We start from the raw sequence: 13,921 nt of genomic DNA, 5'->3' as shown, positions 1-13,921 counted from the left end.
CCATGTTAAGGATGGATCCATTTATTTATCTCCATCAAATTTCCATTCTTTCCCCTTGCTGCATTTGCTAATTATCCAGCATGCATTTGTTTAAAGAAAGCATTTTTCTAGCCTTCACAATCCATCTTCCCATCCTAATGGATCTTGTGGTAAAGTCATTATGGAGACTTTATGAAATCACAGTTATTTCCATGACAACAGTGATGTAATAAAGGTGGGATTATGACATTACTGCAAGATCAAGCTGAAGGACAGGATGGATTTGTTTACCCCAGATAGGGCAAGGGAAAGACTCCATTCACTCAACGTTTCTAAAAGTGCCTTAAGGTCTGCTAATGGAAGCTACATTTTATAATGGATTTTTTCTTTTCCCCTTTTATTACTTTTTCTTATGCCATTTTTTTTTTTTTTTTAGCAGTTATTTGTTAGGGAAAAGGCTGTTATCCAAGGGCACGTAGCTGAGTAAGTTTCAGAGGAAGATCCATGCTGGGGCTGTGTTCGCACGTCTCCATGAAAGGCAGGATCATCCCTACGAGGCTCATGGCTCCCGTGCTTCCCGAAAAGACTTCTGGCCTTTGAAGGGCTGGCAGGCTGGCAGGATGGTCTTTCCCCTTTCAAGGATGGCTGATTTAAGCCGCCTTCTTTTCAGACGTTTTAATAAAGAAATCACCTGCCACTGGATCACAGCGTGAATTGGCTACCCATGAAATTAGGTTTGAAAATGGCATTAAACCCTTTTTCTCTCCTTAATGGAAATATAACCGGCCGGGGCCTGGCCAGCAAATTCTAAGCCAAAAAGCATTTGTCTCGCAAAGCCAGACACACCAGCTAAGTCACTCTGGAAGTGATTTTTAGCTCCCTCTCCAGCAGTCACAGAATAAACCTAGGTGGAAATGACACAGCAATTCCTAAAGGATCAGAGCATGGAGCGCCACAAGACAGCTTTGAAGATAGCTGGGGGTTCTGGTTTGTTTTTCACAAGGAGGAAAGATGCATATTTCATACGGAACATGGTTCAAAAGTTGATTAATGTTTCAGTGTGTGGAGAACCGAGCTCGAGAGACGAGTTTCCCGATGTAAAATTCTTTACGCAGGCAGGAGGACTTGTACGGCCAGCTCCTCCCAGGGTGGGCTTCATTTAACCCCCTTCTTCAAAGCTGCTCCTGCTGGTGGCTTGGAGCTTCACAACGTGCCAGTTTGGTGCTTCTCCTACAAATGCAGGGCACTGATGATGGCCACTGGGGTTGTGCAAGGAGGAGCAGCTCCTTGTGCCAACAACTGATGCTCAGATGGGCTTCGGTGTCCCCACGAACCTTGCTCCAGCCGGGCAGAGGGCTGTGATGGCCACCAAAGGCTTCCTGCCATGGTCCAGCTCCTTGGGCAGTGGGATGATACAACCATCTCTGCTGCTGGTGGGGTCTTCTCTGCTTCCCTCCCAGCTCTCGAGGAGCTGTGACCCCCTGGTGCCTTTGCTCTGCGCTGGCTGCCACAGCAAATATGCACGGGAGCACTGAGAAGTCCCACGCGCAGAAAGCTCATTAGCTTCCCATCCGGCCCAATTGATCTCAGCAGCTGTTTCGGCTTGTCCTGCCCCAATTCCCAGCCCTCTAAGCCTCCCCGGTATCTCTTCATCGGCAGAAGGGAAGCACCGCGAGGCCGCACAGACATGCTAATGAAGTGTGAGTTATTAACCGCAGCGTGCTGAGGGAGATATGCAGGAGGTGTGTGTGGGGAGGGGAGGGCTGTAATTTTGCCATTAATATGGAAAACGGGCGACCCTCCCTCCTTGAACTGCTGGGGAAGAGCAGATTCAGGCGCGTGTCCCGTTCCGGGGTCCGGATGGGTAATGAGATAACCCGACTCTCGCCCTCTTTCTTTCCTTCTCGCCTGATAAAAGGAGAGAGGGGGATGCAGACAATTAAAAGGAGGATTCCAATCGGCCCCGGAGAGATTCAATGAATAATAATGGACCTCCAGCTGCTAATGTGCTTAAGGACTTTGGAGCCTCAAGTGTCTAACCAGCTTAAGGGTCTTGCACCGCAGACTTCATTTCTATGAGTAAATGGGAAAGGCAGGGGGCAGGGGGGCTCCTGCCCCTGGCCACAGACGGGATCATCTCCCAGACTCTTGCTGGGCCCTCCGTCAGGACGCTGCTGCAGCTGCAAAAGGGGAAAGTCAACTTATTGGCTTGAGTTCCCTCCTTACCCAGCTCCTGGACATCACTCCTTCTGGCAAATCCCTTGGATTTGGCTTTCACTGATGCCCCTCTCTTCCCATCACCTTCCCCTGCTGCTTTCCTCCTTTGTCCCCCCGACCACGACATCCTCCTCTCCTCTCTCAGGTTTCTCCCGCTCCCGTGGAGGAGCAAGGAAATGACTTGCAAGGGAGGAACAGCAAAAAACAAGGCAGAAAGCCCAGCCTTGACTTCTCCACAAAGCTCTGCCCCTCCTCTCCCCGACTGGAGGCTATAGGGCAACTACCACGGATCCAGACAATACGAGCTTCGGAAGCTGGCAATCCCATGATCAAAGGAACGAGGAACACCAGGTCAGGGCTCCTCAGCCTTCAAAAGGAATACAACAGAGATCTGAGGAGCACAAGAAAAGCTGTTTCCACCTCTCCTGGAGCAAGGACTAGGAGCCCCAGAAGAAGCTCGCACGTTCAAAACAAACAAAATGAGCTCGCCCGCTCTTTACCCAGAGTGTCTCCAAGCCATGAGCCTCTTCAACAGGCAATCTGTGGCTGCTGAGAGCTCATAAAGGTTCGTTAAAAAGACAAAAATGGATTTTTTTCTGCTGAAAGTGTGTCTGCTGAGCCTCTAATGTACAAACACAGCGCTTATGAGTGAGGAGGCCTCTGGTCTGCAAACCACGGGAGGCTGGACAAGTGTTCTGGAGAAATATCACCGCTGTTTGCCCTCTACTTACACAGTTTTCTGGTCACACAGGATTGCCTCTATCAGAGACAGGACCTTGTATTTGGAAAATATCAGGTCTGCCCTGCCATGACCATCACCATGCCCCAAGACCCGCAGCCAGCCGCCTCCACCCATTGCCCAAGAGACAGCACATCCCTTCTGCAGCTTTGGGGAAAAAACACGGGATTTCAGGCAACAGCAAGACATCCCACGAAGCACAAGGAGGGACTGGAGTCTAACGGGGATGGATGCTGGCAGCTCGGAGGGACAGGCGAGGGGACGGCTGTGTAAGGCAGCGCTGGAGCCCTGGCACAGCAGGCAGGGGCATCGTTCCTTCAGCCCAAGGTTTGGAGAAGGACAGGAAAGCACAAGTGAAAGCAGAGCGGAGCAATTAGCTAATTAGGGGAGCTGACTAATCAGCTAATCTACAAAGGTTTTTCATTATTGTGCACAGAGAAGGAATTCTGGAGAGCTTTGCTGCGGAGCAGAGGCGGTGGGAGCTTTCCCCTTCTTTGAAATATTGCCCAGCCCGGTGAGGGAGATGCCAAGACAAAGATATTTAAGAAGATATTTAAGGAAAAGAGGCAGGGAACGTAGATTCCCCACCCGCAGCTCTCCTACCAACCTCTCCTGCCTTTCCCCGTTCTCCTCCCCTCCGACGTCCTTGCACATCTCCCGCAGCAATATCACCCTGCTGCTGTCACGGGCAGGACGGATATTCGAACAGCCTTAGATCAATATTTGTGCAAAGGGAAAGCTCGTGCATCGCAGGGCTACAAATTAACCTCCTGTCCCGTATCCACTCCGGCACACAGGACCTGCAGGAGCAGCACGCTCCCCTGGGGAAAAGCAGGACACACATTGCAGAGCAGGAAAAAAAGAAAAAAAAAAAAAAAAAAAAACAAGAATAATAATAGATCCAACCCCGGCTCATGCACCTTTTTACATTTCTCCCTCAGGTTAGGGGGGAAAAAATAGCTTTTCTTAATTAGCATCCTAACCTTTTCTAAACAAGTTCAAGGGTGTCTTGGCAGACTCGGGAAGTGGTGTGAAAGCAGCACTGAATAACAGCAGCAGAATTAGTCAGGTGTAAAAGGATCTCACTTTTTTTTTTTTTTTCGGGGAGATGATTAGGGTACTAGTAATGAGAAATATGAAGAACTTCCAAGGTTGCAGATACCTACTTATTAAAGCAAAATGTCACCTAGAAATGGTGTGCTTGGGGTGGAAAACAGCGCTTTCAGAGGAACCCTTGCCCAGAAAACGTTTGATCCATCAGTCCTGGATAAGCTGGTATGGCCCTCACCAGCTGAACCCAGCCTGTTTTGGCTGCTCACCACCTGGAAATGGAGTAATTGCCAAATTCCCCCCAGGAGGAAAATGAGCAAAGGCATTTCCGCAAAGAGCAGGGCTTGGGCTCCATCAGTCTGCCAGGCTAGATGCTCAGCAATGCTCCCTCCTGCTTTTTCTTCCTGTTATTTGCCATATTTAGCCCTCTTCCACTCCACCTCGCCACTGCACTGAGCAAGGGGGGAATGGCATTTGTCCAGCAAGAGAACAGATGAGACAAATCTGCTCACCGAACAACAAAACGCATTTTTCCTCCTGCTCGGTCTCCATCTGGGTCTTATTTCTGTTTTTTTTTGGAGGAGATGCTCCCCCTTTCCCCGCCTCTCCTCCAAATCAAACTATTTTTGGGGTGGGAAACCAAATAAAATAAATAAATAAATAAATAAATAAGACTTTTTGTCTGTCCAAGGAATTTGTAGTCAGAAAGGTGTCAATTAATCTACATTACACTGAAATTAGCCTAATATTAAAACAATAGGAGGAGGACAAGGGAGAGATCAGCCTGTAATGTCCTCATTAGCTAGTGCTGCTCCTCGCGAGCTCTCCATCATATGAAGGTAGCTGTCTGGTTGCACTTCATTAGCACCGGGGTTAATTACGGCGAAGGAGGCAGGTAGGTGGGCTGTTCCCCCATCCTTGCTGCCGCTCTTTGCCCATCACTCCTGGATGGAAGTCACCATTCCCCTTGACTCCCGTCGCTCCTCGATTTGTAATGGCACGACAGGAGGAACAGGACCCATTTTTCAAAATGAATAGGTGCAAGCGGTGTCTCCCCCGGGGGCCAGGGGTGATTTGGGTAGAGCTCAGAGCCAGCAGGACAGCTCATCTTGTCCTCTTTTCTCCTTGGCTTTCGTGAGGCTTTGCCCCACCTCCATCCTGCGCCACCTCTCTTTGCACCCAGCTGCTCATCCCCAGCTCCTCTGTGTGCTGGCAGCCCCTCAGATCCCCTCTCACATTCTCCTCTTCTCCTTTTGCTACCCCAACTGCTTATTTTTATTGTTAGGTTTGGTTCTTTTTATTTATTTTTTGACCCTGCTAGATGTCAGGATTCAGATCTACTGCGGCAGAGGCAGGAATGGCCCCGGTGGGAGGGGGATGTCTATGGGGCTGGGCACGTCTACTCAAACGGGTGAATTCGGCACAAAGAGCAGGCACTCGGAGGTTATATGGAAACAGATCTGATTTGTGCTTTGGAACCCTCCCTCCTGTTAATTAGCAACCCGTTCTCTACTCCCTTTAATTACGCAGGGCGGGGGCAGGAGAAGGGAGATGAAGATCAAAGACCGGGAGCTCCGGGCTCGTTCTTAATTTGGGCAGTGTCTTTGGGCTATTTTCCTTGTGGTTTCTCCCGGGATGGCCATGGGGTGCCACGGCTGGGCTCTGAGGGGAGGGCGAGCCCTGAACAGGACTTTCACTCCTCTCCCGTCAAGACTTGACGAGGAATTTGGGTGTTGTTCCGGCTCCCAGCACGGGCATTTCGGGCAGGTCCGCTGCATGTCCAACCTGAGGGCCTCGATGCTCGCCGCTGAGCGGCCAGGTTTTGTGGGGATGCGGCAAGGCTTTCATGGAGTAAGCACTCTAATCATGGGAAAATAGAGGCAAAAATGGGAAAATTAACCACGTGGTGATTTAAGAAAGAGCGGCCTGAGCTCAAGGTTAGAGTGAATGTATATAGGGGCACCTCTTACGTGCAGGAGTCCTGCACCGAGTGGTGCATCTTTTGGAGAGGGGACACAAGTCCAGGGGTGTCCGTGCCCCAGGGCCATAATTCCAATTCATAGGGCAAAATGCATTTTCTATCCTTGTCATGCTCTCCCACCTCTAGCACGTGCCAAATACTCTGCGTACCATTTTAATATCTTTTTGTTGCTTTTTCTATTTTTTTCTTAAACCAGGTCATAATTTCATGCCAGAAGAGAGAGCCCCAATGCTCTAACCAATACAATATTTCCTCGAAATAAGGCAAGTTAGGGTATTATCAAACTGAGCCCGTCTGCTATGAAAACATACCTCCCAGCCAGCTCGCATGGGGTAGGCAACAGTAGCTAAAATTAAAGCAAATGAACAAACTCATAATCGAAGATTAAGGTCTGCGCGACGCTGACATGTTGTCTTAGAGCTGGGTGTCAGAAGGCAGAGGACTGTTAATTAACTTCCTATTGACGAAACAAAGCGCATAGAGAGGAACCTCGCTAATCTGTTTTGTGCTAATCAGCACGCATTATTAATTTGCTGCAAAAGAGCTGTCCTCTTCCCACTGCAACACGAGCGCAATAGGGCTGGAGCGCGGTCTCGCATTACCCGGGCTCCGCTCTTTTGACGACATCTGTCGCATTTCCTGGTGCATTACGAAGCTTGGGCATCAATAATTTAAACTCCAGTTGTTAAAGAGCAAAGTATCTTCGGTGATTAATTACCCCTCCTTCCTCCCCATCTCTTAAAAGCACAGCCACGCGTGACGCAGCCCAGCGAAATGGCGAGGTCTGTCCCTGCAGATGAGGATGCCCCGAAAAGGGGAGAAAAATCTGGGGAACCCTTGGGAAACTGGGGAGAACGACCGCCGCACATCACCACATCCACTTCTCTTGCAGAAACAGTAGCTCGGGGAGAGAAACAGCAAGCTGCCACCGCCATGGTCTTGTTTTTTCTCTGTGATGCCCTTCGCCCTCCGAGCGACAGCCCGCAGAGGAGCGGGGCTGCTGGCCCAGGAGGGCAGGAGGGGGCCCCAGGGAAACGCACAGCTGGGCAGTCATAGCACATGCACACGGGCTGGAGAACGTGGAAATTCCCATCAGGCCCAAGCCAACATGATGGATGGCTCTTCCATCACCGGCTTTCACCTCCAACCACCTCTTCTAGCTATTTTCTATCTCCCCATCTATTTTTTTACAAGAAGTGTGGGAGGGGGAGAGGTCTTAACTCTTTTTCCAGTGAATAAAAACTTCTAACTTGGTGCCAAAACCTGCCCCAAAAGGAGACCAGAAGGTCAACACCTCATCAAGCCAAGGTGAAGCAGCGCCCATCCCTATCCTCAGGCGCATCCTCCAAAACCCAGCATGCAGATGCCCCCAAAACCAGCCGTGCGTGGAGTGAGAGGCTTGGGACGGGGGTCCTGCCACATCCCCGAGCTCCCACAAGGTGGCAGGTCTCCATAATTGTTTTATCTGCTGCCACCCAACCCACAGAAACCCACCAGTCATCCCCAAGGCTCTGCCAAGAGGGATGCTGAGCCCCATTTCTCCAACAGGCGCATGCAAACTGCATTCTTTCCAAGATCAACATGTCCGTGCAAGTCAAAAAATAAATAAATAAAGCAACAAAAGTAGGACAACGCATGGCCAAGTAATGGCTCCTTGCACATCCGGGGCGATGGCAGCGTTCAGAGCAGCCACGTGGCAAAGCAGGAGCATGCCAGAGAGCTACAAAACCAGGAGGGAGCGGAGAGGTAGTTCAACAGGGTTCAGAAGCCGGGGAGGAGATTTAGAGATTACACCAGATCAAAGGATAATTATTTTGTTGTATTTCCCTATCTGCATCACTGGACCGGTTATACGAGAACACGAGTGGCTGCACTGGTTTTCTAGATCCCGAGCATGCCTGGTGTAAAGACAGCTCTGCTAAACCTGGGCAATAAATGCTGGGCTTTCAGCAGAGCTGCTCAGGACGTGTGTATTCAGGAGCACGGAGAGCAAAGCCCGCGAGACCCAGAGGTTTGGTTTGTGAGACCCGGAGGTTCGGTCTGCAAACGCTTCCCCCGCTACCCGTGTGCCAAGGAGCATCAGCTCAGGGCTGATTTCCTGGTCAGAGGCTGGCGTCTTAATTTCACATCGAGCCCCATCCCAGCTCCGCTTGCTGGTCCCCTGGGGAAGGTGGCGAGAGCCGTCAACAGCAGGTGCTTTGAAGTGCTGCCATCAGCCAAGAAACCCCCTGTAGGAAGGAGATTTCCCAACACCGAGCACGGATCCTCCCATCCAAAGAGGCGATAGGTATCGGGCTACCTGGGAGGACCCTGGCCATGGCTCCAGCCCCTCCAGCACCTGGGATATACGGGCGAGCCGTGGTGGGGATGAGCACCGAGGCGTAGGCGTGCGGCTCGCCCAACTTGCAGCCTTCCCACTGCTTCAACCCCGGTCCCCAGGGACCCCTGTCCACCAGGACCCTTCCCTTCCCCAGGGAAAGAGCCTGGAGGAAGAGGATGCACGTGGGCATGCTCCCAGCTCCAACAAATCCTCCTCTCGCCCAGGCTGACCACAGGCTTTGGTGGTCCCCCCCCAGCTTTTGGGGCTCCCCTCCCGTCGCCAGAGACAGCTGCCTGCTCTCCACGCCGTATCGATACCGTGGTTAATTTACAGGGCAATAAAAGTTAATTAATGCCATAGTTACAAAGCCATTACAATGTAATTATTGTTTAATTGGATTATAACTTATGTAATTTCCGACAAAGTGCTTATTGCTTATGTAATAAACCAGAAGATATTTACAAAGTGATTAATTGCCGCAGCACCAAGCAGCCGGCGCGGCGCAGGGATGGGGACTGTGAAGACCCCAGAACGCATTTTTTCTCCCCCAAACTCAGCACCACAGCCTCCTCGGTTCTGCGATGGCATTTCCTTGGCATTTTGAGCTCCGTCACCGGAGACCCGTCCGCGTGCTGCCCTCAGAGGAGCATCACCTTCAGCCGTGCACTGCGACGCAGCCACCCGAATCCGCTCGCCTGGCTGAACACCAGCAGGGCTGCAGACCCCCGAGCACATTGCTTTTGGAGAGGCTGCCAGCACTGAATCAGAGGGGAAAAAGCATCAGCCGAAAGAGGAATTCTCCAATTCCCTGTATCTGTCTCCTAGGCCTCCCTCTCCCGCTTTACCCTTCCCTAAGAAAAGGGAAAACCAAGGAAAATCCCTCTGAAGCAGCAGAATGTCAAGCCAGGAGGCTGCTCGCCCAGCTGCCCTTTTCTGCTGGATGAGCCTCGTACCCCATGCACAGAGCAGGTTTGGGGAAAGAAAAGAGCAAGCCAGGCAGAAGAGGACCTGGGGCTACAGATGACTCTAGCACAGAGCCAGACCTGAGAACACCGAGGAGGAACTAACTCGCTCCTGATAACGCACGTGGGAGCCACAACCCATGTAGCAAACCCGCTGAGCATCCCTGAGTGCTGTGCAAAGGGGGTCAGCAGCAGCAGGGTGGCCAAATCCTGCAGCCAAAGAGCCTGGTGCACCGTGCTCGTGAGCATCGAGTGCCCGGACGAGCTCTGCAAGGCTGCTTCGTGCTCTTGAGAACGGCAAATTACAAAAAAAAAAAAAAAAGATTTTTATGATTAATATTGCTGCTGGGATAATTACTGTTATTACTACTATTATTACTGTTTGGATAGGAGCTTGTCAGGGTTCATTTGGGGAGGGAAAAGTCACAGCCTGCTCATGGGAAAAAGGGCTAAACGTGCTTGAGGCCATTCGCCGCATGACTCAGGGCCCTTTCTTGTTTTATTTTTGCAGTCAGCGATTATTAGCCCACCTTCCCCTCTCCTGCTTCACCCCAACCCCATGCACACAGTGTCCACAGCCTTTCTGCCCCTCCAAAAATCCTCTGCTTCATGCATCGCCCCCACAGGACCAAGGTGCCATCCTGCTCCCAAAGCTCCTGGAATAAAGGGAACTGCTTTAGAAATGTAGGGGAGCAGTTTTCCAGCAAGAAAATGCAGCCGCTTTGAATTCCAGCAGTTAAAAGTTTGACCGGAGGGGGGGAGGGAAGCAGGGAAGCATCTGAATTTCTCTCACGCTCGCTTTGTTTAAGCTCTTCGCCACATTTTTGGGATGCTGTGTTGTTACCTGAATAAACTGCCTCTGTGAATCTGCCTTGACTTTTTTACTGTTTTACGGGGAATTTGCCGCTTCCTATTCCTAAGATAAAAAAATAAAATAAAATAAATGAATAAGTCACCACAGCCTGCAAAGGGCCTGAATTTTTTGACACGATGCAAATTCCACCTCCTGCTTGACTGCAAGGACCAGGGCAGATGAAGACCTCAGCGGCAGACAACTTCACAGCGCTGCTTGCGCGCGGCAGCACCGCCCCGGCCCCAGCCATCTCCGCGTGACATTTCCAGCGCTTAAAGAGCACCGGGGGGATTTGCTCTGCTGCTTTTGTGAATGGTATTTAAAGCTTCTTTTCATAACCCTGACCCGGTTTACCCTTTGACGCGCAAATCAATCTTGCCTTAAATTGTTTAGCTTCTAGTCAAACACGGGAGCCCAGTGGATGTAAATATTATGTTTGCTCACTTTATAATCCGGCACGCTCCGCGGCTGCCTCTCTCTCTGCTCCACGATCACCCGGCCTTGTCCCCCCATCCCACCCCCAGCAGGAGCTGGGGGGAATGACCACTGCAGGGTACCAAAAACGGAAAAAGATATTGCCCAAAACTCACTACTTGGGGCTAAACTCCACCAAACGAAGTGCCTGAGCTTGGTTTGTAGCATCTCACCTTTCACCACCCTTGTTGGAGTGGCTGCTCCCAGCCTCTGGCTCCGCAGGTGAGGCTAAGGAGAGCTTGGCTACAAAAAACAGCTTTTTTATTATTTTTTTTTCTCTCTGCTGAGCCAGATCCTCCAGTTCAGACACGACTTGGTGAATAAAAACTTTCTCCCCGACTCTTTTTAGCCCCTGGTCTGTGGGCTCGCCACCAACCGCAGCTCTGCGCGCAGAGCCACTGCTATTATCCGAGAACATCTAATAATATTTAATCCTGCTAAGCTCCTGAACATGCTCCTACCTTCTAGCAACGAGAGCTGTGGCTTAATTAACAGAGGTTAATTAATAAGCCGGGGAGTGGGAGGAGGAGGAGGGAGGGGCAGCTTTCCAGGAGAGCCTGGTTACTTCTCCAGCGCTTCAGCCCGCACCCAGCCTGCTGCTGGGGCTCTGCTTTGGGGCAGCTTTACAGCCAAATCCTGCTTCTCCTGCTGAGCTCTACCCCTGGATATCATCCCGTTTCCTCGGAGAGCTGCACGATGCAGAATAAAGGACAGGGTGTGCGCGTACAGCCACCAAAACCCTACCCCGACACACTTTTCAGGTGCCCTCTGGGAGCGCATGGGACATTCAAGCCAGAGGAGAAAGCAGCAGCTTTCTTTTTTTGGCCAAAACCAGAAGCCCAAAGAGATGTTACGGATGCTTTGCCAGCCCTATTCTTCCCATTCTCACACCCATCCTCCCTCTGGGAGAACGTTTCTCCCTTCCCCACGGGCCAGGCTGGAGGAAGCCACGCACCAGCCCCGACACAAAGCCCTTGGTGCCACCCGAGCCCACCTCGGGGACCTCCCAGCCCTCCAGAAGAGCCACATGCGGGGAGCTAACCCCGCTGGGTGGACAGGCAGAGCTCAGCCTCCCAGCCCTTTGCTTTAAGAAGCTAATGAAAAGCTGGGCTTGCGCCAGGGAATGGGGAAGAGCGCCGCGATGCCTCCCTGCCAAAGCACACATCCCCCTGACCTTCCAGAGGGTGTCCTTTTCCTACAGCAGTGCCCTCCCCTGGGGCCAAAGCCTCCGTCCTGGTGGAGGCAGGAGCCTCCTGAAGGTCACGTTAGCAAGCCAGGTCTGCAGCATCCCTGCCCCAGGCTCCTTGCCAGGGAGCAGGCAGCGGGCTGGCACGCTCTCACAGCCTGCAATGATGTCTGCAGCTCCAGAAATTACGTTCAGAACTCAGAATATCTCATTACATCACTCGGCGAATATTTCCTCGTGCAAGAGGAACAAGGAAGCCCGACGAGCAGAGTAGACCTAGAAGAGGACCACAACTTAAACCATCTCCTGGAAGCCTGCAGCGTTACTCCCCTGTACAAGCAACAAGAAGCAGAAGAAAATAAATGATATTTTGCAATAAATGAATCGGGGAAGGTGGCAGGAGCAGTAGGTGGTGGAAGTGCTGCAAAGGGGAAAGGGAACAGGCTGTGGGGTGTGCAATAAAATAAAGGGAAGGGATGGTGTAGGCTCTGGGCGAGCAATGTGGTACTTGGCATCATAGCCAGTCCTGTCCTAAAAAGTTTATCATGCTCCCATTTTCTTTCTCCAGAACGTCCCCCATTCTACAGCAAGCAAAAAAAAAAAAAAAAAACAAAAAAAGCAGACAAATCAGTTTTTTTCCCCAAAAATAACTGGGGAGGGTGGGGGTGGCCAAGAGGAGGCCGGGCACACTGCAGTGCTGCTCTTCATTAGGTTAGAGAGACTGCCAAGAGGTAATAGCATTAAAGCTGGAGGCACTGTGGGTAATAGCATGCAAATTGCTCCAAAGGCAGTGCAGAGGAAGGCCGCTGTCTGAGCAATGTGAAAAGGACACCGCCGAGCGCTCCTTTTTCCCAGTTTTCGTGCTCTGCTCTCCGCAGGGCCGCTGTAGGAGCAAGCAGGAAAAGGGCCTTCACCACGCGATTCACACCGGGCTCCACGTCCACGGAAATCCTCCCAAACTATTTGAAAAAGCCCCGAGGTAAAATGGTCCCTGCTTCGTTTCCCTCCTGCAGCAGGCACCGGCAGCATCGGTGGTTTCTGCGAGGCTCTGGGGACAAGCAGGGGATGCTCTGCTGCCCCAAATTCATGTCGGTTCCTCTTTGCACCCAGCATCCTACCAAATAAACCACTGACCGTGGCCCCAGCCACCCCTCTCATGCTCCTGGCCGAGGGAGAAGCCATTTCACGTGCTGCTGTCCAGGTGCTCAGACGACCTCAGGATGCCTTTCGCCAAGTTCAAGAGTCTCCTCATCAGGAACTGCAGCAGCAGCAGCCAACTTTTCCCCCTGCTCGCTCGTGCAATTAAGTACAGCTTCCTAATTGGAGTGTTGGGAGCTATTTATAGCTTTATAATGACCATTTAGTGCAGTAGCACTTAAATATACGTACAAAAAAAAAAAAAAAGTCAGGAGCCTCGGTGGTAAGCAAACCGCTCGCATCGGAGGAGGACGTCGCCAAAGAAGGGTCAGCAGCCTGGGGAGGTGAAGCAGAGAGATGCAGCAGGATGAAAGCAGCGCTGTTATTCCCCTTCCTACAGCCGAGGAGCAGCGTGATGGATCTATGCACTCCAAGTTTACGATGCGCCCAGATTAGAGCATTTATCTACCCGCTCCCGAGCCCGTGCTCTGCAGACAAGGCCAGGTTTTAGGGCTAAGAACACATGGGATGAACTCGGCCAGGACGGCTGGGGCACGTGCAGGATCGGGCAGCTGTTTCCACAGCCCTTCCTTTTTGCTCGCTGGCTGACAAACCCTTGGATACAAGACCATGTGCTTCAGGAACTATTCCTTTCCTCCGTGCCCATATGCTGTTTGTAGGATAATTGGTCGCAGCCTGAGCTGCGAGATCTAATTAGTTCTCTGTTTAAACGAATGAAATGCCATATACATATATATATATACACACACATGCACATATATGTAGTTTCCAGGAGTGAAAATCTCAGAGATGTTCACGAACAGCGTAACTCCAACAGCGTTACATGATTTTTCTTTGTGACCCCGATTTCCTAATTCTCAACCCTGTGGGTTTAATCGCGTGATACGACTGTTTTGCCAGCAGATGCCATCAATTGGAGGTGCTGATTTTTTTATTTAAGTGGTTAGCATCAAGAGTAACTCCTTGACTGATGAAGACAGGCCGGTCCTAACCAACCTGACA

General features: G+C 51.2%; 1 long non-coding RNA gene across 1 annotated transcript in view; it reads right to left on the bottom strand.

The window, feature by feature from the left end:
* The window catches only part of LOC119713027 (uncharacterized), a 33,797-nt gene continuing 19,876 nt past the window's right edge, over positions 1–13,921 (bottom strand). The window contains exon 2 of the long non-coding RNA XR_003497994.3: positions 1–1,887. This is a non-coding gene — a long non-coding RNA (uncharacterized lncRNA). The remainder of the gene's footprint in view (positions 1,888–13,921) is intronic.

Source organism: Anas platyrhynchos, chromosome 6, assembly GCF_047663525.1.
Source record: "Anas platyrhynchos isolate ZD024472 breed Pekin duck chromosome 6, IASCAAS_PekinDuck_T2T, whole genome shotgun sequence".
Lineage (NCBI taxonomy): Eukaryota > Metazoa > Chordata > Aves > Anseriformes > Anatidae > Anas > Anas platyrhynchos.
This window is presented reverse-complemented; position numbering and strand designations above follow the sequence as displayed.